The sequence below is a fragment of the Theropithecus gelada genome, chromosome 10 (assembly GCF_003255815.1).
Source record: "Theropithecus gelada isolate Dixy chromosome 10, Tgel_1.0, whole genome shotgun sequence".
NCBI classification, from domain to species: Eukaryota; Metazoa; Chordata; class Mammalia; order Primates; family Cercopithecidae; genus Theropithecus; species Theropithecus gelada.
In genome coordinates, this window is record NC_037678.1 from 7857871 (window position 1) to 7884274 (window position 26404).

At 50.8% G+C, this 26404-nt stretch overlaps 1 protein-coding gene across 6 annotated transcripts in view; it reads left to right on the forward strand.

Moving 5' to 3' along the window:
* The first annotated feature begins 17338 nt into the window (after positions 1–17338).
* Positions 17339–26404, forward strand: part of A4GALT (alpha 1,4-galactosyltransferase (P blood group)) — a 28674-nt gene continuing 19608 nt past the window's right edge. For 3 of the 6 annotated variants that reach the window (XM_025400514.1, XM_025400517.1, XM_025400519.1), the window contains exon 1: positions 17780–17851. The gene's annotated coding sequence lies outside the window, so the exon portion shown is untranslated. Of the gene's footprint in view, positions 17475–17737; positions 17852–26404 lie in introns of those variants that run through there. The other 3 variants (XM_025400516.1, XM_025400518.1, XM_025400513.1) reach the window with 3 other exon arrangements.

Sequence of the window (26404 nt, forward strand, 5' to 3'; positions counted from 1 at the left end):
TCAAGCCTCAGCCTCCCTAGTAGCTGGGATTACAGGCATGTGCCACCACGCCCGGCTAATTTTGTATTTTTAGCAGAGATGGGGTTTCTCCATGTTGATCAGGCTGGTCTCAAACTCCCAACCTCAGTTGATCCACCCGCCTTGGACTCCCAAAGTGCTGGGATTACAGGCATGAGCCACCACGCCCAGCCTGGTTGCCCATTTTTATGGTTTTTTTTTTTCTTTTTTTGAGACGAGTCTCATTCTGCTGCCCAGGCTAGAACTGGAGTGCAATGGTGTGATCTCAGATCACTGCAGCCTCCGCCTCCCGGGTTCAAGCGATTCTCCTGCCTCAGCTTCCCAAGTAGCTGGGACTACAGGAGCCTGCCACCACACTGGCTAAGTGTTTTGTTTTGTTTTGTTTTGTTTTTAATACTTTAAGTTCTAGGGTACATGTGCGTAATGTGCAGGTTTGTTATATATGTATACCTGTGCCATGTTGGTGTGCTGCACCCATCAACTCGTCAGCACCCATCAACTCACCATTTACAGCAGGTATAACTCCCAATGCAATCCCTACCCCCAAGTTTTGTGTTTTTAGTAAAGATGGGGTTTCACCATTTTGGCCAGACTGGTCCCAAACTCCCGACCACAAGTGATCCACCAGCCTCGGTCTTCTGAAGTGCTGGGATCATAGGCATGAGCCACCACGCCCAGCTGGTTATATCTTAATTAAATGCTAAACAAGGGGTGGGGTTATTCATGCCTCCCCTTTTTAGACCACTTAGGGTAACTTCCTGACGTTGCCATTGCATTTGTAAACTGTTATGGAGTTGGTGGGAGTGTAGCCTTGAGGACGACCAGAGGTCACTCTCATTGCTATCTTGGTTTTGGTTCACTGCAAGCACCGCCTCCCGGGTTCACACCATTTTCCTGCCTCAGCCTCCTGAGTAGCTGGGACTATAGGCGCCCACCACCACGCCCATCTAATTTTTTGTATTTTTAGTAGAGATGGGGTTTCACCACGTTAGCCAGGATGGTCTCAATCTCCTGACCTCGTGATCCACCCGCCTCGGCCTCCCAAAGTGCTGGGATTACAGGCGCGAGTCACCGCGCCCGGTGGTTTTGGTGGGTTTTGACCGGCTTCTTTGCTGCAACCTGCTTGATCAGCAAGGTCTTTATGACCTGTATCTTGTGCTGAACTCCTATCTCACCCTGTGACTTAGAATCCCTTAACCACCTGGGACCGCATCCCAGTAAGTAGGTCGCAGCCTCACTTTACCCAGCTCCTATTCAAGATGGGAGTTCCTCTGGTTTACATGCCTCTGACAAAACCACTTAGAAGTAGAAAGCCACGTGTGAGCTGACTTTTGAAGAAGACTCGCTTCATTTGTAACCAAACACAGGTCCGGATGCCCACAGAGTCCAGTTTACAAGAGTGAAAGGTCTGGTAGAAAGAAAATGATTTTGCCTGGGCGTGGTGGCTCACACCTGTAATCCTAGCACTTTGGGAAGCCAAGGTGGGTGGATCACCTGAGGTCAGGGGTTCGAAACCAGCCTGGCCAACATGGTGAAACCCCTGTCTCTACTAAAAGTACAAAATTAGCTGGGCATGGTGGCACATGCCTGTAATCCCAGCTACTTGGAAGGCTGAGGCAGGAGAATCGCTTGAACCTGGGAGGTGGAGGTTACAGTGAGCTGAGATCCTGCAATTGCACTCCAGCCTGGGCAACAAGAGCGAAAAACTCTGTGTCAAAAAAAAAGGAAGAAAGTGATCTTATTACTCAGAACTCCCAAAACTAGTATTGGGCAAGTGGCCGGACTCCCATCTAAAGTAACCACTTCAAATTTGTGGGGGGAAAGCAAGGGTTTAGAAAGGGAAAACTGTCCAGGGGCGGTGGCTCACGCCTGTAATCCCAGCACTTTGAGAGGCTGAGGTGGGTGAATCGCTCGAGCTGAGGCGTTTGAGACCAGCCTGGGCAATATGGAGAGACCCTGTCTCTACAAAAATACAAAAAAAAATTAGCCGGGCGTGGTGGCACACACATGTAGTCCCAGCTACTTGGAGGAGGGTGAGGCAGGAGGGTCATCACTTGAGAGCAGAGATCATGCCACTGCACTCCAGCCTGGGCAACACTGTGAGGCGCCATCTCAAAAAACAAACAAAAACAAAAAACAGAGAGAGAGAGAAAAGTTGATGAGGAAGGTAAGGAAGGTATATGCAGGAATGTGCTGAGTAGTCTATTGTTTTATTCCTGAGGCTGTCGGCTATCTTGGGTCCCAGTCCACCTGGAACGTGGGCTGGCATCATCTCAAGAATGGGAGGGTTGTTAATTAGCCGTCTTGAGGTCATCTCTGGAGTTTTGCAGCTGTGTCTCCAGGCTTGGTCTGTCTGTCTCAAGATCAGCCCTGGAGCTTCTAAGAAGGCTCATGATCAGATATTAACATGCAGTTAGGTAAATGTGAAGGGAGTATAGATGGCGGAAAGGGGAGAGACCTGGAGTGTATTTCAAGGCTGAGGGAAAAGGGGCTTCTGCAATTTGTTACAAGGTTACATCTTGAAACCCAAGAGAAAGAGAAAGAAAATGTAAAAATGCGTTTTGGTGTGGGGCGCAGTAGCTCACATTCCTATAATCTCAGCTACTTGGGCGGCTGAGGCAGGAGAATCACTTGAACCTGGGAGGTGGAGGTTGCAGTGAGCTGAGATCGTGCCACTGCCCTCCAGCCTGGGCAACAGAGCGAGACTCCATCTCAAAAACAAACAAAAAAAATATAAAAATAAATGCATTTTGAAGTTAAGCTGCCTAGTTACACATTCACTCACTCACTCATTCATTCATTAATTCATCAAACACTGTCTGAGTACTTAGTATCTTCCAGGTCCTGGGCTTGAATGGAACCCCAGCCTGCCCTCCAGGAACTCCTGGTCAGTGGGGCTGAGAGGAAAAAACAGGCCATCCCCCTGTCGTGATCAAGTCATGATGGAGGGCAGGGAGAGGTGGGACAGAGCAGAGAGCCAGAGCCTGTGGGCTCTGAGATGGACGTGGAGGCTGATCCACTGCTGTCCCTGCATTGGGAGGGGCAGAACTGGAAGGCAAACCCAAGTTTCAGCGTCCCAACCCCGGCTGCTCCTGGCAGGGCCAGGGATTAGAACAGATTGGGACTCAGGGGCTTCTGGGGTTAGTATAGATTGGGAGTAAGGCCTGGGGTCTCCGTTCTGTGGGAGAGGTACCCCCATCAGGCAGTGGCCTGAAGGGGTGAGCACAGAGGCTGCCAGCTCTCTGCTGATCCCGCCCACCCTCTCAGTCCACATGGGCTGGGGGTGGTTATGAGGAGAGTCCAACAGTGCCCAGTGCCAGGCTGGCTCACCCTGCTGCACACCTGAAAGTCCTAGCTAGTGGCTCCCAAAGCAAGGCTGCCCGGCCCAGCAGCATCAGCATTAACTAGGTACTGTCAGAAATGCAAATTCTCAGCCGGGGTGGCTCACGCCTGTAATCCCCGCACTTTGGGAGGCTGAGGCAAGTGGATTACTTGAGGTCAGGAGTTCAAGACCAGCCTGGCCAAGATGGTGAAACCCCATCTCTACAAAAATACAAAAGATTAGCCAGCCTTAGTGGCGCATGCCTGTAATGCCACCTGCTCGGGAGGCTGAGGCAGGAGAATCTCTTGAACCCGGGAGGCGGAGGCGGAGGTAGAGATTGCAGTGAGCTGAGATCACGCCACTGCACTCCAGTCTGGGCAACAGTGTGAGACTCCCTCTCAAAAAAAAAAAAAAAAGAAAAGAAAAGAGAAAGAAGGCCAGGCACCGTGCCTCACTCCTGTAATCCCAGCACTTTGGGAGGCCGAGGTGGGCAGATCACCTGAGGTCAGGAGTTCAAGACCAGCTTGGCCAACATGGTGAAACCCCGTCTGTACTAAAAATACAAAACTTAGCCAGGCATGGTGGCGGACGCCTGTAATCCCAGCTACTTGGGAGGCTGAGGCAAGAGAATCCCTTGAACCCAGGAGGCAGAGGTTGCAGTAAGCCAAGATTGAGCCATTACACTCTAGCCTGGGCGACAGAGCAAGATAGACTCTGTTTCAAAAAAAAAAAGAAAGAAAAGAAATGCAAATTCTCAGGCTCCGCCCCAGACCTGAACCAGAAGCCCCAGGGATGGCACCCAGCCATCTGTGTGCTAACAAGCCCTCCTGGAAGACCCTGATGCACTCCAGAGCCTAAGCCACCATTGTAGAGTTCCGAGGACCGTCTAAGAAGACAATAATGGAAGTCACATATGTGCTGGGTGCTTTGTGTCATCTCAGGTAATGCTTCCAACAGTGCATGCAGCAGGGGCCTACAAATCCTTCCGGGCTCAAGAGAGTCACAGGCTTAGCCCCGGGCTGGATCAGCATCCAACCCCAGGTCACTGTGACCCCAAGGCCTGGGCTTCGGTTATCAGGCAGAGCCCTCTGTGCAGTCAACACCCACGCAGCAGTTAGTGGTTGCAAAAACGCTTCCTCATACCTGTTGTCATTGTTCAGTTTATCTCCCAGGGGCTCCAGCCAGGCACAGAGGCTGCACACTTTGCTGGGCTGAACAGCCAATGCATTATAGCCAGGGCCTGCTGAGCAAACTGGAGAGAAAGGGGAGGCAGGTGGACTCAGCGCCAAGTCACACGACGTCCGGTGGGTCAGGCAATCTATCCAGAGTTCGGTTTCTTCATCTGTAGAATGGGACGATAATCCCTCCCACATAGCCAAAAGAGATGGAGGTCAGATACGAAGCAGCCACCTCCACTTTCTCCCAAAATTCCACCAAAATGGCACAAAAAAAGATGTCTTTATTTTTTTTTATTTTTATTTTTATTTTTTTTTTTTTTGAGACGGAGTCTCGCTCTGTAGCCCAGGCTGGAGTGCAGTGGCCGGATCTCAGCTCACTGCAAGCTCCGCCTCCCGGGTTCACGCCATTCTCCGGCCTCAGCCTCCCGAGTAGCTGGGACTACAGGCGCTGCCACCTCGCCCGGCTATTTTTTGTATTTCTTAGTAGAGATGGGGTTTCACCGTGTTAGCCAGGATGGTCTCGATCTCCTGACCTCGTGATCCGCCCGTCTCGGCCTCCCAAAGTGCTGGGATTACAGGCTTGAGCCACCGCGCCCGGCCGTCTTTATTTTATTTTATTGTTGAGATGGAGGCTGGCTCTCTCGCCCAGGCTGGAGTGCAGTGGCACGATCACAGCTCACTGCAACCTCCGCCTCCTTGGTTGAAGTGATTCTCCTGCCTCAGCCTCTACAGGTGCCCACCACCATGCTCAGCTAATTTTTGTATTTTAGTAGAGATGGGGTTTCACCATGTTGGTCAGGCTGGTCTTCAACTCCTGACCTCAGGTGATCCACCTGCCTTGGCCTTCTGAAGTTCTGGGATTGCAGGCATGAGCCATGACATCATTCTTTTTTTTTTTTTTTTTTTTTTTTTTGGGGATGGAGTTTCATTCTTGTTGCCCAGGCTGGAGTGCAGTGGCATGATCTTGGCTCACCAAAACCTTCGCCTCCCAGGTTCAAATGATTCTTCTGCCTCAGCCTCCCGAGTAGCTGAGATTACAAGCACCCGCCATCACGCCCAGCTAATTTTTTATTTTTAGTAGAGACGGGGTTTCACCATGTTTGCCAGGCTGGTCTCAAACTCCTGACCTCAGGTGTTCCACCCCCGCAGCTTCCCAAAGTGCTGGGATTACAGGCGTGAGCCACCAAGCTTGGCCTGTTATTCTTTTTTATGGCTGCATAGTATTCCACAGTGTATATGTACTACATTTTCTTTTTGTTTTTTTAGACAGAGTCTCACTCTGTCACCAGGCTGGAGTGCTGTGGTGCAATCTCAGCTCACTGTAACCTCTGCCTCCAGTGTTCAAGTGATTCTGCTGCCTTAGCCTCCTGAGTAGCTGGGACTACAGGCGCACGCCACCATGCCCAGCTAATTTAGATATTTTTTAGTAGAGACAAGTTTCACCATGTTGGCCAGGATTGTCTCAATCTCTTGATTGAGATTGGGGTGCCCAGCCCCAAACAGAAGCCTAGTTTCATGTCTTTGCTATTGTAAATAGTTCTGCAATAAACACGTGTGCATGCATCTTTATAGTAGATTGATTTATATTCCTTTGGGTATATACCCAGTATATACCCAGCCTGATCTTTCTAAAACTGAAAAAAAAAAAAAAAAAAAGTCCAGGTGCAGTGGCTCACGCCTGTAATCCCAGCACTTTGGGAGGCCAAGGTGGGCAGATCACAAGGTCAGGAGTTCGAGACCAGTCTGGCTAACATGGTGAAACCCCGTCTCTACTAACAAAATACAAAAAAATTAGCTGGGCGTGGTGGCGTGCACCTGTAATCCCAGCATCTTGGGAGGCTGAGGCAGGAGAATTGCTTGAACCAGGAAGTTGAAGGTTGCAGTGAGCCGAGATAGCACCACTGCACTCCATCCTGGCAACAGAGTAAGATTCAGTCTCAAAAAAAAAAAAAAAAAAAAAAATTCAAGCAGACCATGACTCTGGGCACCAGCATCTCCTTTGTGGGCTGGACTAGGGTTTGGCTTTGGAAGGAGGCTAGGGTGGGATGGGGGCCAGGCCACCTATGCAGGAGACCACCCGGGAAATATAAGGCAAGGAGAGAGGGGGCTGGCAAAGGGCCAGGGCTCCAGCATGGGAGGGGTGAGTTGAGAGGAGTCCTCAACCAGTCAGAGAGGCAGGAGGCCAAGGACACAGAATTTGTGACCAACTGTCAAATACACAAGCAGTTCAGAGGGACAGCCTCTGAACCACCATTGCGTTTGCTGATGGAGTTGTTGCTATCAAGAGATCTCAGGCCAGGCGTGGTGGCTCAAGCCTGTAATCCTAGCACTGTGTGAGGCTGAAGCAGGAGAATCACTTGAGGCCAGGGATTTGAGACCAGCTTGGGCAATATAGTGAAACCCCATCTCTGGAAATAAAAAAAAAAAAAGACAGGTGTGATGGTGCACACCCATAGTCACAGCTACTCGGGAGGCTGAGGTGGGAGGATCACTTGAGCCCAGGAGTGCAAGGCTGCAGTGATCTGCGATCATGTCACTGTACTCCAGCCTGGGCTGGAGTGAGATCTTGTCTCAAAAAAACAAGAGTATAATTTCCTTTTTACCAAGAAAATGTATCCACTTATTTGTGTCATAAACAACAACTGCTGGGCACAGTGGTTCATGCCTGTAGTCCCATCTACTCAGGAGACTGAGGCAGGAATTCCCTGAGGGCAGGAGTTTGAGAGCAGCCTGGACAACAAACAAACAAACAAACAAACAAAAACCTTCTGAACCATACAAGGCAAAGAACAAAACAAACTAATAACCACAACGAAAACACCAATAAACCAACAATAACCTTTTTTTTTTTTTTGAGATAGAGTCTTGCTCTGTTGCCCAGGCTGGAGTGCAGTGGTGTAAAATCATGAATCACGGCAGCCTTGACCTCTAGAGCTCAAACAATCCTCCTACCTCAGCCTCCCAAGCATCTGGGACTACAGGGGTATGCCACCAGGCCTGGCTAATTTAAAAAAATTTTTTTTAGAGACAGGGTCTCATCATGTTGCCCAGGCTGGTCTCGAACTTCTGACCTCAAGTGATCCTCCGACCTTAGCCTCCCAAAGTCTCGAGATTATTAGCGTGAGCCACCGTACCCAGCTGGGCTCTTCTATCTCAAAAGCAAAACTTTGAAATCCAATTTCTTGAGTATTCCAACCTTGATTACAAACTTAATTAACTAAACTCCTACACATGATCTAAACTGCAGTGACAGATTTTGTATGGCTGACTTCCATTACAATACTGTTACACTTAACACTCTTCTGAAACATCAAGGTCCAGGGGTCATTCAGTGCTTCCTCACTTTTTTTTCTTTTCTTTTTTTTTTTTTTTGAGATGGAGTCTCGCTCTGTTGCCCAGGCTAGAGTGCAGTGGCGCGATCTTGGTTCACTACAATCTGTGCCTCCCAAGTTCAAGCGATTCTTCTGCCTCAGCCTCCCGAGTAGCTGGGATTACAGGTGCCTGACACCACGCCCAGCTAATTTTTGTATTTTTAGTAGAGACAGGGTTTCACCATGTTGGTCAAACTGGTCTCGAACTCCTGACCTCGTGATCTGCCAGCCTCGGCCTCCCAAAGTGCTAGGATTATAGGCGTGAGCTGCCACACCCAGCCAGTGCTTTCTCATTTCTATCCTTGCTTTTATCTTCTTAGGGATATTTTGATTTCTCACTAGGGCTTTGGTGATGGGAGTTTATTTATTTATTTATTTATTTATTTATTGGATAAAGGGTCTTGCTTTGTCACTCAAGCTGGAATGCAATGGCTAACAGCTCACTGTAGCCTCAACCTCCTGGGCTGAGGCAATCCTCCCATCTCAACCTCCCAAGAAGCTGGAACTACAGGCACACACCACGACACCTAGCTAAAATTTTTATATTTTGTAGAGGCAGGGGTCTTGCTATGTTGCCCAGGCTGGTCTTGAACTCTTGGGCTCGAGCGATCCTCCTGCCTCAGCTTTCCAAAGTGCTAGAATTACAGGGTGAGCTACCCTGCCTGACCCGTGATGGGATTTTGGTATGTTCCCATGTTTGGAATAATTTTCCAAGACAAGCTGAGATCACTGGATCTGGATGTTTGACCGTGAGTCCTTGGCTGGAACATAGGGCTTGACTGCCTCTGCTGGGATTGCACTTGCCTATTTAGTTGTTTTGGACATTCTCTGTTGAATCCTCCTTGTCCTTGACAACTAGGGGTGGCCCCTGTCCTGAATACCCGGCAGAGCCTCGTCTGCCTGGTAGTTCTGTGCAGCTACCAGTGCCCATGAGTCTGTGCTTGCTTTCCTTGGTGCAGTTTCTGCCTCTCCAGGGCTCCAGTCCAGAGCTCTGTGTTTATCCTTTTCTAATTACACAGAGAGAAAGCAAACAGATCTCTTTACTGTTTTGTTTTTTTGTTTGTTTTGCTTTCTTTTGTCGTTTTGTTTTTGAGATGGAGTTTCGCTCTTGTCGCCCAGGCTGGAGTGTAATGGCATGATCTAGGCTCACTGCAACCTCTGCCTCCTGGGTTCAAGCGATTCTCCTGCCTCCTTGGGATTATAAGCTTGAGCCTCCCGAGTAGCTGGGATTACAAGCATGCACCACCACGCCTGGTTAATTTTTAGTAGAGACGGGGTTTCCGCATGTTAGTCAGGCTGATCTCGAACTCCCGACCTCAGGCGATCCGCCCGCCTCAGCCTCCCAAAGTGCTAATATTACAGGCGTGAGCCACCGCGCCCAGCCTAGTATGTTGACAATAATAAAAGAAACAAAATGCACAGACTAACACACCCCCACATATTAAGCTCAATAAAAATTCAAGTCATATGACAATCATCTTTCTTTCTTTTTTTTTTTTTTTGAGACGGAGTCTCACTCTGTCACCCAGGCTGGAGTGCAGTGACACCATCTCGGCTCATTGCATGCTCTGCCTCCTGGGTTCCCACCATTCTCTTGCCTCAGCCTCCCGAGTAGCTGGAACCACAGGCACCCGCCACCATGCCCAGCTAATTTTTTTTGTATTTTTAGTAGAGATGGGGTTTCACCGTGTTAGCGGGGATGGTCTTGATCTCCTGACCTTGTGATCCGCCCACCTCGGCCTCCCAAAGTGCTGGGATTACAGGCGTGAGCCACCGCGCCTGGCCTAATTTTTTTTTTTTTTTTTTTTTTTTAATGCTCCAAGGGATCCTGATTTCCTTTAGTGGATATGGGTCTTAGAGACTTATATCTGGGTACCAAGGTGCCCATGAGACTGGGGGTGGGCAAGGAGCTGTTGTGGCTTTCAGGCAACTCTTTGTCAAAAACAAAGCCGGAGGCCAGGCACAGTGGCTGACATCTGTAATCCTAGCACTTTGGGAGGCCAAGGTGGGTGGATTGCCTGAGCTCAGGAGTTCGAGACCAACCTGGGCAACATGGTGAAACCTTGTCTCTACTAAAAATACAAAAAATTAGCCAGGCGTGGTGGCGCATGCCTGTAATCATAGTTACTCGGGAGGCTGAGGCAGGAGAACCACTTGAACCCAGGAGGCGGAGGTTGCAGTGAGCCGAGATTACACCACTGCACTGCAGCCTGGGCGACAGAGCGAGACTCTGTCTCAAAAAAAAAAAAAAAAAGAAAAGAAAAGAAAAAACATGGCCAGGTGTGGTGGCTCACGACTGTAATCCCAGCACTTTGGGAGGCCGAGGCGGGTGGATCACCTGAGGTCACGAGTTCAAGACCAGCCTGGCCAACGTAGTGAAACTCAGTCTCAACTAAAAATACAAAAAAATTAGCTGGGTGTGGTGGCGGATGCCTGTAATCCCAGCTACTTCGGGAGACTGAGGCAGGAGAATCACTTGAACCTAGGAGCAGAGGTTGCAGTGAGCCAAGATGATGCCATTGCACTCCAGCCTGGGTGACAAGAGTGAAACTCTGTCTTAAAAAAAAAACACACACAAAAAAAACCCAAAGCTGGAAATACCTCATATACTTTTAAGGTCATAAATTGACAGTAAATTCCTTCAGTCTGTGGTTTTGTTTACGGACATTAATAATAGGCCGGGCGCGGTGGCTCAAGCCTGTAATCCCAGCACTTTGGGAGGCCGAGACGGGCGGATCACGAGGTCAGAAGATCGAGACCATCCTGGCTAACACGGTGAAACCCCGTCTCTACTAAAAAATACAAAAAACTAGCCGGGCAAGGTGGCGGGCGCCTGTAGTCCCAGCTACTCGGGAGGCTGAGGCAGGAGAATGGCGTAAAACCCGGGAGGCGGAGCTTGCAGTGAGCTGAGATCCGGCCACTGCACTCCAGCCCGGGCGACAGAGCCAGACTCCGTCTCAAAAAAAAAAAAAAAAAAAATAACATTGTTATTGTTAATTCTATATTGACATGGGCAAGCCACAGCAGTTACTGTGACACTGGCTGGCTCGGCAGGGGATGAAGAAGGCAGGGAAGGAAGGGTCCGAAACAGCGAGTGGAGGTGATTCGTTTGAGAAATCTGGCTGACAGGAGAGCGCTGGCAGTCACAGCATACAGGGAGGAGTGTTTGCTTTACTTTTTGTTTTCTTGTCCTTTTCTTGGGATGGGAGGGGCTCAACCTTGCCCATGGGTGGAGTGAAAGTGCCAGTAACCCATAAGGGTGCATCAATCAAAATTCCTGCTTGTACAAAGGAAAGTAAGAAGCTGGGCGTGTAATCCCCACACTTTGGGAGGCCAAGAAGGGCGGATCACCTAAGGTCCAGAGTTGGAGACATGGTGAAACCCTGTCTCTACTAAAAATACAAAAACTAGCTGGATATGGTGATGTGTGCCTTTAGTCCCAGCTACTAGGGAGGCTGAGGCTCGAGAATCTCTTGAACCCAGGAGGCTGAGGTTTCAGTGAGCCAAGATCACGCTACTACATTCCAGCCTGGGCTACAGAGGGAGGCTGAGTGAACAACAAAAAAAAAATAGTGAAAGAATCCAGCTCATCTGGTTAAACCAAACCATGTAACAGGAAGGCCCAGGTGGGGGTGGAAGCAGGGAGATCACCAGGTCAGGCCCAGCTGGACATGGCTCCAGGGATGCCTTGACTCAGTTCTGTGTGTATAACCAGCTCCATTCATGGGGGACTGGGCTCTGTTCTGAGATGGGCCCTCCCCTTATGTGGCAATGAAATATCACCGAGTCCAGAAAAAGACCTAGAAGCCATCCAGAAGAGGACACACCTCTATTCCAGACTTCTGTCATTAAGACCATGTGGGTTACATCATCTCTGGACCAGTCTCTGGCTGGGTGTCGTGAACGGTCCATGGTCAGAGATAACCAGTCCCATGTTTGTGTCTTTCCACAATGTCAGGATTGTAGCGGATTTTTTGTGTTTCGATCACAAAAGCCATGAGCTCCATGGCGTTCCCAAGGAGGCGTTCGCATTGATTCCCATTTACTCGGTAGTCAGTGCCACAGGAACACAGGCTTAAGCCACTCCACAAGTCAGTCAATACTACAAACCATACAGAGTAGTGTCCTTAGTCTATATATAAATGCTACAGATTAAACATTCCACAACAAAGTCACACTTAACATCAAGAGGAAAGAGAGGCTGGGCGTGGTGGCTCACATCTGTAATCCCAGCACTTTGGGAGACTGAGGTGGGCAGACTGCCTGAGTTCAGGAGTTTGAGACCAGCCTGGCCAACATGATGAAACCCATCTCTACTAAAAATACCAAAAAAAAAAACAAACAAAAAAAAAACAAAAAAAAACGCCAGGCATGGTGACAAGTGCCTGTAATCCCAGCTACTCGGGAGACTGAGGCACTAGAATCACTTGAGCCTGGGAGGCAGAGCTTGCAGCAGTGACAACAGAGCAAGACCCTGTCTCAAAAAACAAAACAAAAACCCAGGTGGAACTCCTCAGGAAGTATTTAGTGTGCTGTTACCAGACAGTTGGCAGAGAGAAGAAAGAAAGACCCCTGTCCACCAGAAAGTTGGAGTTAGAGGCCAGAGAGGGGGTGACCAATGAGAGCAGTCACAGAGGGGATGAGAGGAGACGGGCCCTGTGCCTTGCCTTTGCCTGTGCTGTTCCTTCTGCCAGGAGAGCCATATGGAGTAGTTCACAGAACTTCCCCTCCCCCGTAAGTAATGGTCTAGATGTTGACATCCTGCCTTTCTTCTCTAGGGCCCAGGAAATGCCTGTTGAAATAAATTGCATTTGCTGGAAAGCCACCACAAACCATGCAAATTGTCAGACTGTTCTTTCCCATGTGGGTATGAAATCTGCTTTGGAGCATGGGCCCAGTGGGGCTGCAGCGAGCGCACCACCTTCCAGGACCACTCTCCAGATGACTAAGAGCTGTGGACTGAGACCTAGTCACTGAGGGCCCTGAGGCAAACCTGTGCCTGGCTCCCTAAGCCCCAGGTCCTCCTGGGTAAGGGGTGCCCCTGGAAAGCAAGTAGTGGGAGTTCACCCCACCAGTAACTATGCCAGTGCTTTATCTGTCCTTTATTGCAGGTAGACCAAAGTGGCCACAGGCTTTCTACTCAAGGTTCACAACCAGATGACCAGCTCCAGTTTACTGATGGGAGAGAAACCCACTGGTTTAGAGAGTTTAAGAATTTCAGCCTAGAAGCTGGGCAACGTGGCTCACACCTGTAATCCCAGCACTTTGGGAGGTCAAAGCGGGAGGATCATTAGTGGTCAGGAGACAAAGACCAGCCTGGGCAACATAGGGAGCAACTGTCACTTCAAAAAACATTTTTAAAGAAAAGGCCAGGTGTGGTAGCTCACGTCTGTAATCCCAGCACTTTGGGAGGCCGAGGCGGGTGGATCACCTGAGGTCAGGAGTTCAAGACCAGCCTGACCAACCTGGTGAAACCCTGTCTCTACTAAAAATACAAAAAAATTAGCCGGGTATGGTGGTGGGCACCTGTAATCCCAGCTACTCAGGAGGCTGAGGCAGGAGAACCACTTGAACCCAAGAGGCGGAGGTTGCAGTGAGCCGAGATTGCGCCACTGCACTCCAGCCTGGGTGACAAGAGCAAAACTCCATCTCAAAAAAAAAAAAGAGCCGGGCATGGTGGTACACACCTGTGGTCCCAGCTACCGAGGAGGCTGAGGCAGGAGGATCACTTGTGCCTGGAAGGACAAGGCTGCAGAGTTGTAATCACATCACTGCACTCCATCCTGGGCAACAGAGTGAGACACTGTCTCTAAATAGTAATAATGAATCCCAGCCTGGGTAAGACTGTGTCTCAAAAAAAAAAAAAAGAAAGAAAGAAAGAAAAAATTTGGCCACACTCACCCTGCTAAGACAGGCAGATTCAACCCCAGGCAGATCACTCTCTTTCACAAGCATCCCAGGGCTGTCCATCTCCGACCAGAAAGCCAGCCATGAGCCATGCCTTCCTGTCCTCTCAGAGCCTGTGTGCTCGACCTTAGGAGGAAAGGGACCTGCCAGGGTGCTCGGAGGGAGGGAAGAGGGGAGCACTGGGCTCAGAGGCGGAAGGGGTGCTCCAGGGGTCAGGAGAACCCAGGGCAACAGGGGCCAGGCTGTGCTTCCAGGGCAGGGTTTCACAGATGAGTAAACTAAGGCCACGGCAGGTCAGACACGTAGGCTCTTTTGTCCCCTGCTTCCTCCTCCATGCCCTGGCCTCTGAAGCTCTCCCAACAGTTGGGACAGGTCAGACCAGAAAATAATTGGCCTCGGCTGGGCGCAGTGGCTTAAACCTGTAATCCCAGCACTTTGGGAGGCCAAGGTGGGCAGATCACAAGGTCAGGAGATCAAGACCATCCTGGCTAACACAGTGAAACCCTGTCTCTACTAAAAGTACAAAAAAATTAGCCAGGCATGGTGACGTGCACCTGTAGTCCCAGCTACTCGGAGACTGAGGCAGGAGAATGGCGTGAACCCGGGAGGCGGAGTTTGCAGTGAGCTGAGATCATGCCACTGCACTCCAGCCTGGGTGACAGAGCAAGACTCCATCTCAGAAAAAAAAAAAAAAAAAGAAAAGAATTTGGCCTCGAAGGCTGCTGGGGCTTTGGGGGTCAGGCAAATTTGAATTCCAACCTCTGCTTGTCTTTTTCTTTCTTACTTTTTTTTTTTTTTTTTTTTGAGACGGAGTCTCGCTCTGTCGCCCAGGCTGGAGTGCAGTGGCCGGATCTCAGCTCACTGCAAGCTCTGCCTCCCGGGTTTACGCCATTCTCCTGCCTCAGCCTCCCGAGTAGCTGGGACTACAGGCGCCCGCCACCTCGCCCGGCTAGTTTTTTGTATTTTTTTAGTAGAGACAGGGTTTCACCGGGTTAGCCAGGATGGTCTCGATCTCCTGACCTCGTGATCCGCCCGTCTCGGCCTCCCAAAGTGCTGGGATTACAGGCTTGAGCCACCGCGCCCGGCCTTCTTTCTTACTTTTTTTGGAGATAAGATCTTTCTATGTTGCCCAGGCTGGTCTTGAACTCCTGGGTTCAAACGATCCTACTGCCTCAACCTCTGTGAGCTTAGGTTAATTTCCATCTCGGGCTCAGTTTTCTTTTTTTTTTTGAGACGGGGTCTCACCCTCACCTAGGCTGGAGTACAGTGGCATGATCTCGGATCACTGCAACCTCCGCCTTCCAGGTTCAAGCAATTCCCCTGCCTCAGCCTCCCGAGTAGCTGGGATGACAGGTAGGTGCCACCACATCTGGCTAATTTTTGTATTTTTAGTAGAGATGGGGTTTCACCATGTTGGCCAGGCTGGTCTTGAACACCCAAGTTTAGGTGATCCACCTGCCTCGGCCACCCAGGTGCTGGGATTACAGGCTTAAGCCCCTGAACCCAACCAATGGCCTCCGTTTTTTTGTTTGTTTGTTTGTTTATTTTGAGATGAAGTCTCGCTCTGTCGCCAGGCTAGAATGCAGTGGCACGATCTCGGCTCACTACAACATCTACCTCCCAGGTTCACGTGATTTTCCTGCCTCAGCCTCCCGAGGACCTGGGACTACAGGCGCCCTCCACTGCGCCCGGCTAATTTTTGTATCTTAGTAGAGATGGGTTTCACCGTGTTGGCCAGGATGGTCTCGATCCCCTGACCTCATGATCCACCCGCCTCGGCCTCCCAAAGTGCTGGGATTAGAGGCGTGAGCCATGGCACCTGGCCCAGCCTCCGTTTTTTTCATTTGTAAAATGGGGATGATAACAGTGTGACCTCAGAGGGTTGTGAGATTAACAAACTGCAAGGAGGCGGTTTCCCCAGGCATAGCCAGGAAGAGCTTGTGGGTCTGGGCACAACAGCAGTGGTGGCTGTTGTAAGAAAGCCATTCCCTTCTCAATTCTCTTTTAATCCCTTTGCTTAAGTCCAGGGGCGAGTCTCTGCTGGGTGCTGGCCTGTCTTGAATACCTCTCTACACCTTTTGAATCTTCCTTTTAACAAGGAGAGGGCAGGAGGAGCTCAGCTCTTAGAGGGGCAACAGGACCTACCCAGGTTTTATAACATTGTTTTAGTGTTACTTTTACTGTTGCCTTCTAGTCTCTGAGATACTCGTGTTCCATTTAGGGTAGCAATACAAAGTTTCTCTGAAAAATACATTTGTGATCATGGAAAAGCCAACATAAAGCAAAAGCATTAAAAGTATTACAAGTGGGCCAGACTGGGTGGCTCACACCTGTAATCCCCACACTGTGGGAGGCTGAGGCGAGTAGATCACTTGAGATCAGAAGTTCGAGACCATCCTGGCCAACATGGTGAAACACTGTCTCTACTAAAAATACAAAAATTCGCCAGGCATGGTTGTGCACGCCTGTAGTCCCAGCTACTCAGGAGGGTGAGGCAGGAGAATCGCTTGAAACCAGGAGACAGAGGTTGCAGTGAGTCGAGATGGTGTCACTGCACTCCAGCCTGGGCAACACAGCGAGTCTCAAAAAAAAAAAAAAAAAAAAAAAAAAAAAAAAACTATTGCTAGTGCAGAAAGGGTCCACATTCATTCATTCCTTTTTTTTGTTTGTTTTGTTTTGAGACAGAGTCTGGCTCTTGTCACCCAGGCTGGAGTGCAGTGGCATGATCTAGGCTCACTGCAACCTCTGCCTCCTGGGTTCAAGTGAGCATGTCCTGCTGATTTTTGTATTTTGTAGAGAGGGAGTTTCACCATGTTGGCCAGGCTGGTCTTAAACTTCTGACCTCAGGTGATCCACTTGCCTTGGCCTCCCAAAGTGCTGGGATTACAGGCCTGAGTGCTTGCCTGGCCTCTCCTTTCCATTTTAAGATGGGAGAAGTAACAGCCTGTGATGGAAACGACCCAGGGAGAGTGGAGAGAGGGCAGAGTTTTGGGATCAGTGTTGGCTTGAAGGGTCGGGTCGGGATCTTGTGAAGGGGGTGGTCGTGGCCAGGAGCTGGATGGGTTCAGCCTGGTCCCAGGAGGGAAGGGAGTGGGTGCTACCTCAGCAGGTGGGTGGGGGAGCTGGTGGGAATTTTCTACTGATTCCTTCATTCGAAGTGTATTTATTAGGCACCCACTGAGTGCCAGGCTCTTTCTCAGGGCTAGGATAGAGGTTCCATTTTCTCAGTGGCTTAGGCACCGGATCATCAGGGGAGTGAGAGGATGGGCGTCAGCACTCAAGAGGTCACCCAATGGTTTCATTTTTTGCAGTCTTTGTTGTCCCAGAGGAATAAGAACTAAAATCACTAGGATTGTGACATGCTGGAAATATGGCATGTTCCAAAGATGATAATATACAGTTTTGTGATACACAAATTGTGTGTGATACATTCCAATTCCTCACATTGAGTAAATTACCAATAGCAAAATGCTGTGAAGATGGGCGAGATGAGAGTGAAGAGGAGAAGGTATAGAGAAAGGATGGGGCGGCGTTAAGGATACAGCAAATAACTGGAATTCCGCAAACACTGGGGTGATGCAGGCACGCCCTTAGCACGGTCCCGGCAGGGGGCGGTGGGGTCAGGCCGACCCGGGTCCCAGGGGTGACAGCGTCCTTTCCCCACTGCAGGACATCGAGGTACTCAACCCTCTGAACCTCAGTTTTCTCATCAGTTAAATGGGGAAAACAGGATGGTAACCCGTAATACTGGCGGCGCGGAGGCCGGGGAGCGATCCCTACCTGTTGGCCCGCGGGCTGGGGAGGTCCGCACCCGCTCCAGGGAGGAGCGAGGGTGCGCGGGCCGGGTCGCCAGGACCCAGCAGGGGTTCTGGGGACCGGGACCCGCAGGGCAGGGCGAGACGGGCGGGACGGGCGGGGCGGGGCGGCGCTGACCCCGCCCCGGGCCGGAGGGGCGGTGCTGCCTCCCGCCGGGCCCCGGGCATTGCCCTCCGGCCGCCTAGCCGCCCGCCCGCCGGCGCCCCGCTGTCCGCTGCCAGCTGCCGCGGGAGCCAGAGGTACTAGGGGCCGCGCCGAGGGGGCGGGGGGCGGGGGCTCCATGCAGATCCTGCAGCTCCCTGTGGGGAGGGGGCGCCTCGGGAAGGCAGGGGCTGGGGGGACCGCGAGGGGCGGAGGTGCTGGGCCGCCGCCCTAGCCCGGGCCACCTGTTCTGGAGGCGACATTTGTGCGCGCACGAACCCCGCGCGGCGGTGCCGGCCACCGCCTCCACCCCAACTGCGCCCCGAAGTGGAGCGCAGCGGCTGGACCCGGAGCCCCGGCCCTCGCGGGCAGGACGCTCCTGGCTCCAGAACCCTCGAGGGCAGCCCCGCCCGGTTGGGTCCCGGGGCTGGAGAGGGGGCGTCGGGGAGAAGTCAGGTTCGAGGCAGGCTCTGCCCGGCCACCTTGGGCGAGTCGTGCCCCTCCGTCCGAGGGAGGCCTGGGCGCCGGGCGGTGCTCGCCCCGGAGCGGATGCGACTGGGGACGGGGATGGAGAGCGTCCGGCAGGAGGGGACTTTGCCGGGCTGGAGGCGTCGGCGCCGGCCTTGGGGAGGGTGAGAATTTGAACCTGCCCAGAAGCTGGAAGGGCCCTCCCCATGCGGGAAACGGCCATGGTACGAGCTGGGCACAGAGCGAGCCGGTTGGAGTCGCCCGGCCTCCGCGCTCGCCTGGGATCCACAGGCGCCCCTCCCTCCTCTCCAGCTGGGGAAAATTGAGGGCTGAGCGGGAGCGGAACTGGGCTTGGGAGAGGCTCTGCTGGGGCACCTGGTTCCAGCGCCCATCCCATTTCACTGCCAGGGCCCTTCCCTCAGTTTCATCACCTGTCATCCGGGGGGATAAGTTCCCACCGCCTGGATAGTCTCGGCTGAGCCTCTGGCCCTGAGGGGGTTAAAGCGCCATCTCCCCTGCACCCACCTTTCCCTTACGACACCCTCTCTGCGGCTTCCTCCGCTCCGCCAATGTCGAGTGATTGACTGTTCCGCGAAGGCCCCTTGGGGTCACTTACCCTGCATTCAGCAAATAATCCCGAGCACCTGGTGTGTCTCAGGCCAGGTCTGGCCTTCCTGTTCCGCCACCAGCTGCTCAAAGACTACCCCCATGTCACCTCCTCCCAAAGAATGGGGGGGAGCCACCTTGCCCAGAGTCCCATAGCAGAGTGCAGATGGAGCCAGGCCTCCCTCAAGATTTCCCACAACCCTCTCCAGCCTCAAACCTTCTCCAGGACCCGAAACCCCCGCAAAAGGGGGTCCCCAAATCAAAGGAATACAAAGGAAAACAAAATATAAAGGTAAAGAAAGGGAGAGGAGAGATGGAATCCTCTCTGTCATTAGTTTTTTGTTTGTTTTTTTAGGGTCTCCCTCTGTCACCCATGCTGGAGTGTTGTGGCAACTCATTGCAGCCTCAAACTGCTAGGCTCAAGCAATCCTCCCACGCCAGCTTGCTGAGCTGAGACTGGGGGCACACACCACTACACCCAGTGTTGTCATTAGTTTGTCTCTCATTTTTCTAATGCCTTGGGTGCCTGTCGTTTCTTGTCTGCTAGGACAGCTCAGTATTAGAGGATAAACTCCGAAATGGACAGCCATCTAAAAAATATGTTTTGTTTCCTTCTACTAATTGAAGCCCTCTAGCTGCTAGTTTAATGGGTCCATTAATTTCCAGTTCGTGTGATGGGCCCTGGGACCCCAGTGTGGGGCAGGGTTGACAGAATCTCTGCAGGTGGTTTGTGTGGAACACAGGAGGTTGTGAACGACCACATCAGCCCCAGCTAGCAACTCCCAAGCCCACCTGGCTATGGGGCCACTGGGTTCAGACCTCCAAGGATGCAGTTCAGCTGGGGATGCAGGTCCCTGAACGTGGTGGCAGGTGGACGGCTCCACCACCAAGCTGGCCATCTGAGTTCTGAAGTGTACCTCCTCTCAGTCTTCCCAGCTGCCTCCTTCTTTGGGGACCTCCTCGGTGTGCTCACAAACTCCTGTTGATCACCCTGCATTTTCATCGGCTCGCCGCATCCTTCCCTCCAGATTGGAAGCTCCTGGAGGGAAGGAGCCTTGTCCAGATCCCAGAGCCCAGTGCCAGGCCTGGCACCTAGCAGGTGCTTGCTGAATATTGTTTGAATGAATTAACCGAAAGAAGTAGGAAAAATCATTCCTGTTTGCATACTTGTAGATAACTATTGTTAACATTTGCCTTTTTTTGCCAGACCTTTAAAAACACGTTTTCCCAGTCGGGCGCAGTGGCTCATGCCTGTAATCCCAGCACTTTGGGAGGCTGACGCGGGTGGATCACTTGAAGTCAGGAGTTCGAGACCAGCCTGGCCAATATGGTGAAACCCCGTCTCCACTAAAAATACAAAAAATTAACCAGGTGTGGTGGCACGTGCCCGTAATCCCAGCTACTCAGGAGGCTGAGGCAGGAGAATCGCTTGAACCTGGGAGGTGGAGGTTGCAGTGAGCTGAGATCACACCACTGCACTTTAGGCTGAGCAACAGAGCAAGACTGTCTCCAAAAAAATAAATAAAACAAAACAAATAAATAATAATAAAATAACACGTTTTTCCATATTTGAATATATCTATATAAAATATTTTTCCATTGGTATAATTTCATGAGCATTCCTCACCTCAAACATTTTTTATATTTTTCAATGCTTACATTTTGCTATATGATGTTGCGTTATTGGATCTCTTTTGACTTTTTAAAAATATATTTGGCTCTTTTTGATAATGTTACATTGAATTTCTGCGTACATTTATACATAGCCAGATCTTTCCTGGGAAGGAATTAACCTGGTAATCAGTGCGTATGAACTTCTAGAATGGCTGTATCTAGACCCAACTAGATATTTCTTTGTATTTCCTAGAAATGAAATTCCTGGGTCAGAGTATGAGCAACCAGGTTCTTTGTGTGTTGCTTATTGATTGGTTTGAGTTGATCAATAAGGTTTTGCCCCTTGTCTGGTTTCTGTGTGGCAAAGATCTTTCCCCAGTTTATCATTTGGCTCTTATTTGTGGGGGTGTGTGTGGGTGTATGTCTGTGAGAGAGAGAGATAGAGAGGAGCAGCAAGTTTTTTTATTTTATCTGTGTGTGTGCTTTCTGATGAGGGAAACCTGGCGGCATTTACGAGCTGATGGAAAAGCCAGAAGAGAGAGCTCAGCTCCCTCAGACCCGGGAGAAGGAGGGACAGGTTAACAGGCTGAGGTCTCTGAGGACTGAGGAGATGGGAGGATGCCGTGCTGCTCCCAAGGGACCTCCTGAGCTGGTGAGGACAGGAGGCAAGAGGGAGGGGCTTGGGGGGGACACTTGATGAATTGGCTTTGATCTTCCCCAGAGAGAGTTGGAAAGTCAGCGGAGGGGAGGGCCCCAGTCCCTCGGTGCTTCCTTCCTGGGAGGGAGCAGGTGTGAACACTCCCATTGACGACTATGCGGGGAGGGGAGAGCCTAGTTCAGGGGGAGTCCATGCAGAGCCAGGTTCAAAGCAGGCTGTCCACATACAAACCACATGCCCTTGGGAATTGCTCTTCTCTCCGAGTCTCCGTTTCTTGTAGCTATTAGGAAGTGGCAGCTCTTTGAGTAAGTGCCCTTCCCTCTCCCATCTGCCGCCTTTGTCTTCCCTATGGACAGACCCTGGGGGTGCAGAAGCTTCCAGCTGTGCAGTTGGCCACAGGACTAGGGGAGCCCCCTTCCCTTCCAGACCAGTGTCCACATACCCTCCCCTGTGCCAACACACCTTCCCCTGTGCCCACACTCTCACCCACCACAAGCCTACTCCAGCAGGAGCACCACAGCCTTCTGGGGTCATGATGAGCTGGCAGACAGGGAGCCAGGTGGACCAGCACATGAGAGCAAAACAGGAAGAGTGTCTGTCTTCACCTTCGCTGTTTGAAAGTCATTGTCCCAGATATAGGTACAGGACCCAGAGAGCCCCAATCATCTGTGGCCATCATCTGTTCCTTCCCCTTCAGTTTGGGGTGGGCCTCTTTCCACTGAGCTCCCACTAGGTACCAGACACTGTTACCTGACCTTACCAGACCCTCTCAGCCACCATGCTCTGTTATTCCCGTTTTACAGACAAGGAGACTGAGTCTCAGAGTCAAGCGCCTCCTCTTGGCCACAGTGAGATTGAGCCGCTAGCCTGGTGCAACCCCAGGCGAATGAGGCTGAACTACAGGTAGACTCCTTTCCCCCAGCAAAGGGTGTTTGAACCCCCCTCTGCCGCTGCCCAGCAGGTCTTGGTTTCCTCCGCACTTACACTGTAGTTAATCATAAGAGGACCTGCCACACGCGATGGTGAGGGATTAAGCAAGTCACAGCAGAAAACCACTTTGACCAGCGTCTGCACAGGGTCAGTGCTCAGAAAATACACGCCATTGTTATTATTAAACCACACAGCTCCAGGCCTGACAGTGAGCTTTTAATAAATGTTAACTCAACACTGGAGAAGCCTTCTCACCCCGTCAGCAGTGCAAGCAGAAACAACAATGAGATCACATTTGCCACTCACCCGAGTGGTGGAGAGGACGGTCATGCAGCCCACTCACCCTCCTATGCCCTGGGAGAGCCTGTGGTGAGGCAAGTGTGCCCTGAGCCTGGAGTAGGAGCGGGAGAGAGCAGGTTAGGGCTCCATATCTGAAGCTTTAAATTATATTTCCGAGGCCAGGTGCGGTGGCTCACGCCTGTAATCCCAGCACTTTGGGAGGCTGAGACGAGTGGATCACCTGAGGTCGGGAGTTCAAGACAGCCTGAGCAACATGGAGAAACCCTATCTCTACTAAAAATACAAAATCAGCTGGGTGTGGTGGTGCATGCCTGTAATCCCAGCTACTTGGGAGGCTGAGGCAGGAGAATCGCTTAAACCCGGGAGGCAGAGGTTGTGGTGAGCCGAGATTGCACCATTGCACTCCAGTCTGGGCAACAAGAGCAAAACTCCATCTCAAAAAAAAAAAAAAAAAAAAAAATTGTATCTTTCCAGCCAGGTGTGGTGGCTCACACCTATAATCCCAGCACTTTAGGAGGCTGAAGGGGGTGGATTGCTTGAGTCCAGGAGTTACCTTTTTTTTTTCCAATATAACTTTTGAGACAGGTTCTTGCTCTATTGTCTAGGGTGGAGTGCACTGGGGCAATCATGGCTCACTACAGCCTCAACCTCCTGGGCTCAAGTGATCCGCCCACCTCAGCCTCCTGAGTAGCTGGGACCACAGGCACCCTCCACCATTCCCTGCTAATTTTTTAATTTGATTTTTTGCAGAGAAGGAGTCTTATTATGTTGCCCAGGCTGGTCTGGAGCTCCTGGGCTCATGTGATCCTCACGCCTCCGCCTCCCAAAGTACTGGGATTACAGGCATGAGCCACCTTGCCCAGCCCTAAATTACATTTCCTTTAACCCAGAGGGTTCTCTTCTAGGAACCAGTCCTATAGAAGCAATTAAGGACCTGCTCAAAGATATAAGTGATGGTTACCATGGTGTTGTTTATAAAAGCCAAAAAGATCAAAACCACATTTCTGGTGGTCAAGATAGGAAATGTATGAAAGGAAGGCAGAAACTGCCTTAAAATGGGATACAATGTTGCCTTGGAATTTATGGTGTGAGGGCTGTATTGCTTTCTTAGATCTCTAAGACGTAAGTCACATTGTAGCACTCCCAAAATCATCCCAATCAAAAGGCTAGTCCTTCAGCAGCTCTCAAGGCCTCCCCCCACCCCACCCCGCACCCGGCCACCCCGTGGCCCACCCTCCCCTTATCTTTCTGACCTCCTCTCCTGGAAACCCCCAACCCCACATACTCTGCTGTTTGCTCTGTCCTCAGCCACACTCGCCCCTGGATCTTTGCACTCCCTGGTCTTCCTCCTCCCTGAGTCACTTCCCCCAGGGCCCCACAGTGTGCTCCCTGGTTTCCTTCAGGCCTCAGCACAAATGTCCCCTTTTCAGAGTGGCATCCCCTAACCCAACTGTATGTAGTAGCCCCTGTCCCGCAGCCCATCTCCCCGAGTGCATTTTTCTCCTGGCACATTTTATCCCCTGATGTATTTCTTTATTTATTTTCTTTTTCTCTTTCCTTTTCTTTCCTTTCTTTTTTTTTTCCAGCCTGTAGTGCAGTGGCACCATCTTGGCTCACTGCAATCTACGCCTCCTGGGTTCAAGCAATTCTCCTGCCTCAGCCTCCCGAGTGGCTGGGATTACAGGCAAGCGCCACCACGCCCAGCTAATTTTTGTATTTTTAGTAGAGATGGCGTTTCACCATATTGGCTAGGTTGATCTTTTTTTTTTTTTTTTTTTCTTGCTCTGTTGCCCAAGCTGGTGTGCAGTGACGAAACCCTGGCTCAGTCTTCTGGGCACAAACCATCCTCCCACCTCAGCCTCCCGAGTAGCTGGGACTACAGGCCATGCTAATTTTTGTATTTTTTTGAAGAAACGGGGTTTCACTATGTTGCTCAGGCTGGTCTTGAACTCCTGGGCTCAAGTGATGCTCCCACCTTAGTCTTACAAAATTCTGGAATTACAGGAGGGAGCCACCATTCCTGCCATTTATTTATTTATTTATTTATTTATTTATTTATTTTTGAGACAGAGTCTTGCTCTGTTGCCCAGTCTGGAGTGCAGTGGTATGAGCATAGCTCACTGCAGCCTCAGCCTTCTGGGCTCATGCAATCCTTCCACCTCAGCTTCCTGAGTAGCTGGGACTACCACGCCTGGCTAATTGTTTTATTTTTATTTTTTGTAGTGATGTGGTCTCCCTATGTTGCCCAGGCTGATACTGAACTCTTGGCCTCAAGATTCTCCTGTCTCAGCCTCCCAAAGTGCTGGAATTACAGGCATGCTCCACTGTGCCTGGCCTCTGACTAATTTTTTTATTTTTATTTCTGTTTTTTGTAGAGATGAGGTCTCCCTGTGTTGCCCAGGCTGGTATTGGACTCTTGGCCTCAAGATCCTACCACCTTAGCCTCCCAAAGTGCTAGGATTACAGGTGTGAGCCACCTCGCCCAGCCAGCATCTGATGTCTGACTGTCTGCCTGTCTTTTTTTTTTTTTTTTTTTTGATGGAGTTTCACTCTTGTTGCCCAGGCTGGAGTGCAATGGCACAGTCTTGGCTGACTGCAACCTCCACCTCCCAGGTCCAAGAATTTCTCCTGAATCAGCCTCCTGAGTAGCTGGGATTACAGGTGCCCACCACCACACTTGGCTAATTTTTGTATTTTTAGCAGAGATGGGATTTCGCCATGTTGGCCAGGCTGGTCTCGAACTCCTAACCTCAGGTGATCCACCCACCTCGGCCTCCCAAAGTGCTGTGATTACAGGTGTGAGCCACCTGACCCAGCCAGCACTTAATGTTTTTCTTCACTAATTTTCCCCTACTAGAATGTCAGCTCCATGAAGCCAAAGACAATCCTTCTCTTCCCTGCTATACATATTCCCTACCTTGGAGAGGGGCCGCCACAACATCGGCACCCAGGCACTTGTTGGATGAACGGTCTAGGTGCTAAGGGCAGTGCTGGGGACTTGTCTGGTTTCTTTCCAGGAGACTTCTTGCACGAGGTTGAGCAGAAACTCTCACCTGTGAGTTGTCACCTCCTGACTTCTTTAATTGTCTTCTGCACCCTTGGCCTTGACCCAAGGGGGCAGGTGGCACAGAGCTGCTCTAAGAGGTCAGTGATGTTGGCTCCTGATGGAATGGACAGAGGTGGTGCTAGCAGACCAGATTAGGAAGGTCTTTCTAGAAGGGTCCTAAGAGATTGTCTTTTCTAAGCTCTTTATTTTACAGATGAAGAAGCTGAGGCTCAGAATTGAGGGGGAGGCTACAGAGCAGGATGTAGAAGAAAGAAGACAGGCCCTTTTTCAGGCAGTATCATTAGCAAAGATGGTTAATGACAAGAACACCCAGTAGGTGATGCTGGGGGAGCAGGGGGAGGATGAGCACTCTCTTTTGCTACTATTTTTGTTGTAGTTGTTGTTTTTTTGAGACGGAGTCCTGCTCTGTCGCCCAGGCTGGAGTGCAGTGGCATGATCTTAGCTCACTGCAACCTCTGCCTCCTGGGTTCAAGTGATTCTCCTGCCTCAGCTTCCCAAGTAGCTGGAATTACAAGCGTCCACCACCACACCCAGCTAATTTTTGTATTTTTAGTAGAGACGGGGTTTCACCATGTTGGCCAGCCTGGTCTTGAACTTCTGACCTCAAGTGATCTAGCCACCTGGGCCTCTCAAAGTGCTGGGATTACAGACATGAGTCACCATACCCGGCCTTGCTACTGGATATTTTTAATCTTTAAGACAGTAAAACAGGTGAAAGCGAAGCAACATGGGAACTTTCTTTCAAATAGAATGAACTCAGTACTCTTCTAACTCAGACCTAGATTTCTAGATGCCCTTTCCATGGGCATTGCATTTGCCAGGCAAGATTACCCTGTGACGAACTTTCCCTGAGACTTGCATCTCTGGGATCTCTGTGCAAAGCGAGTGACCAAGTCAGAAAACGTATCCACATCCAGGCAGCCTGGCACGACAGGATATCCCCATATGTGCATGTGCATGTGTCCAGAGTAAAGGTGTAGGAGCCCAGATTCAAGGTCACTTAGTACT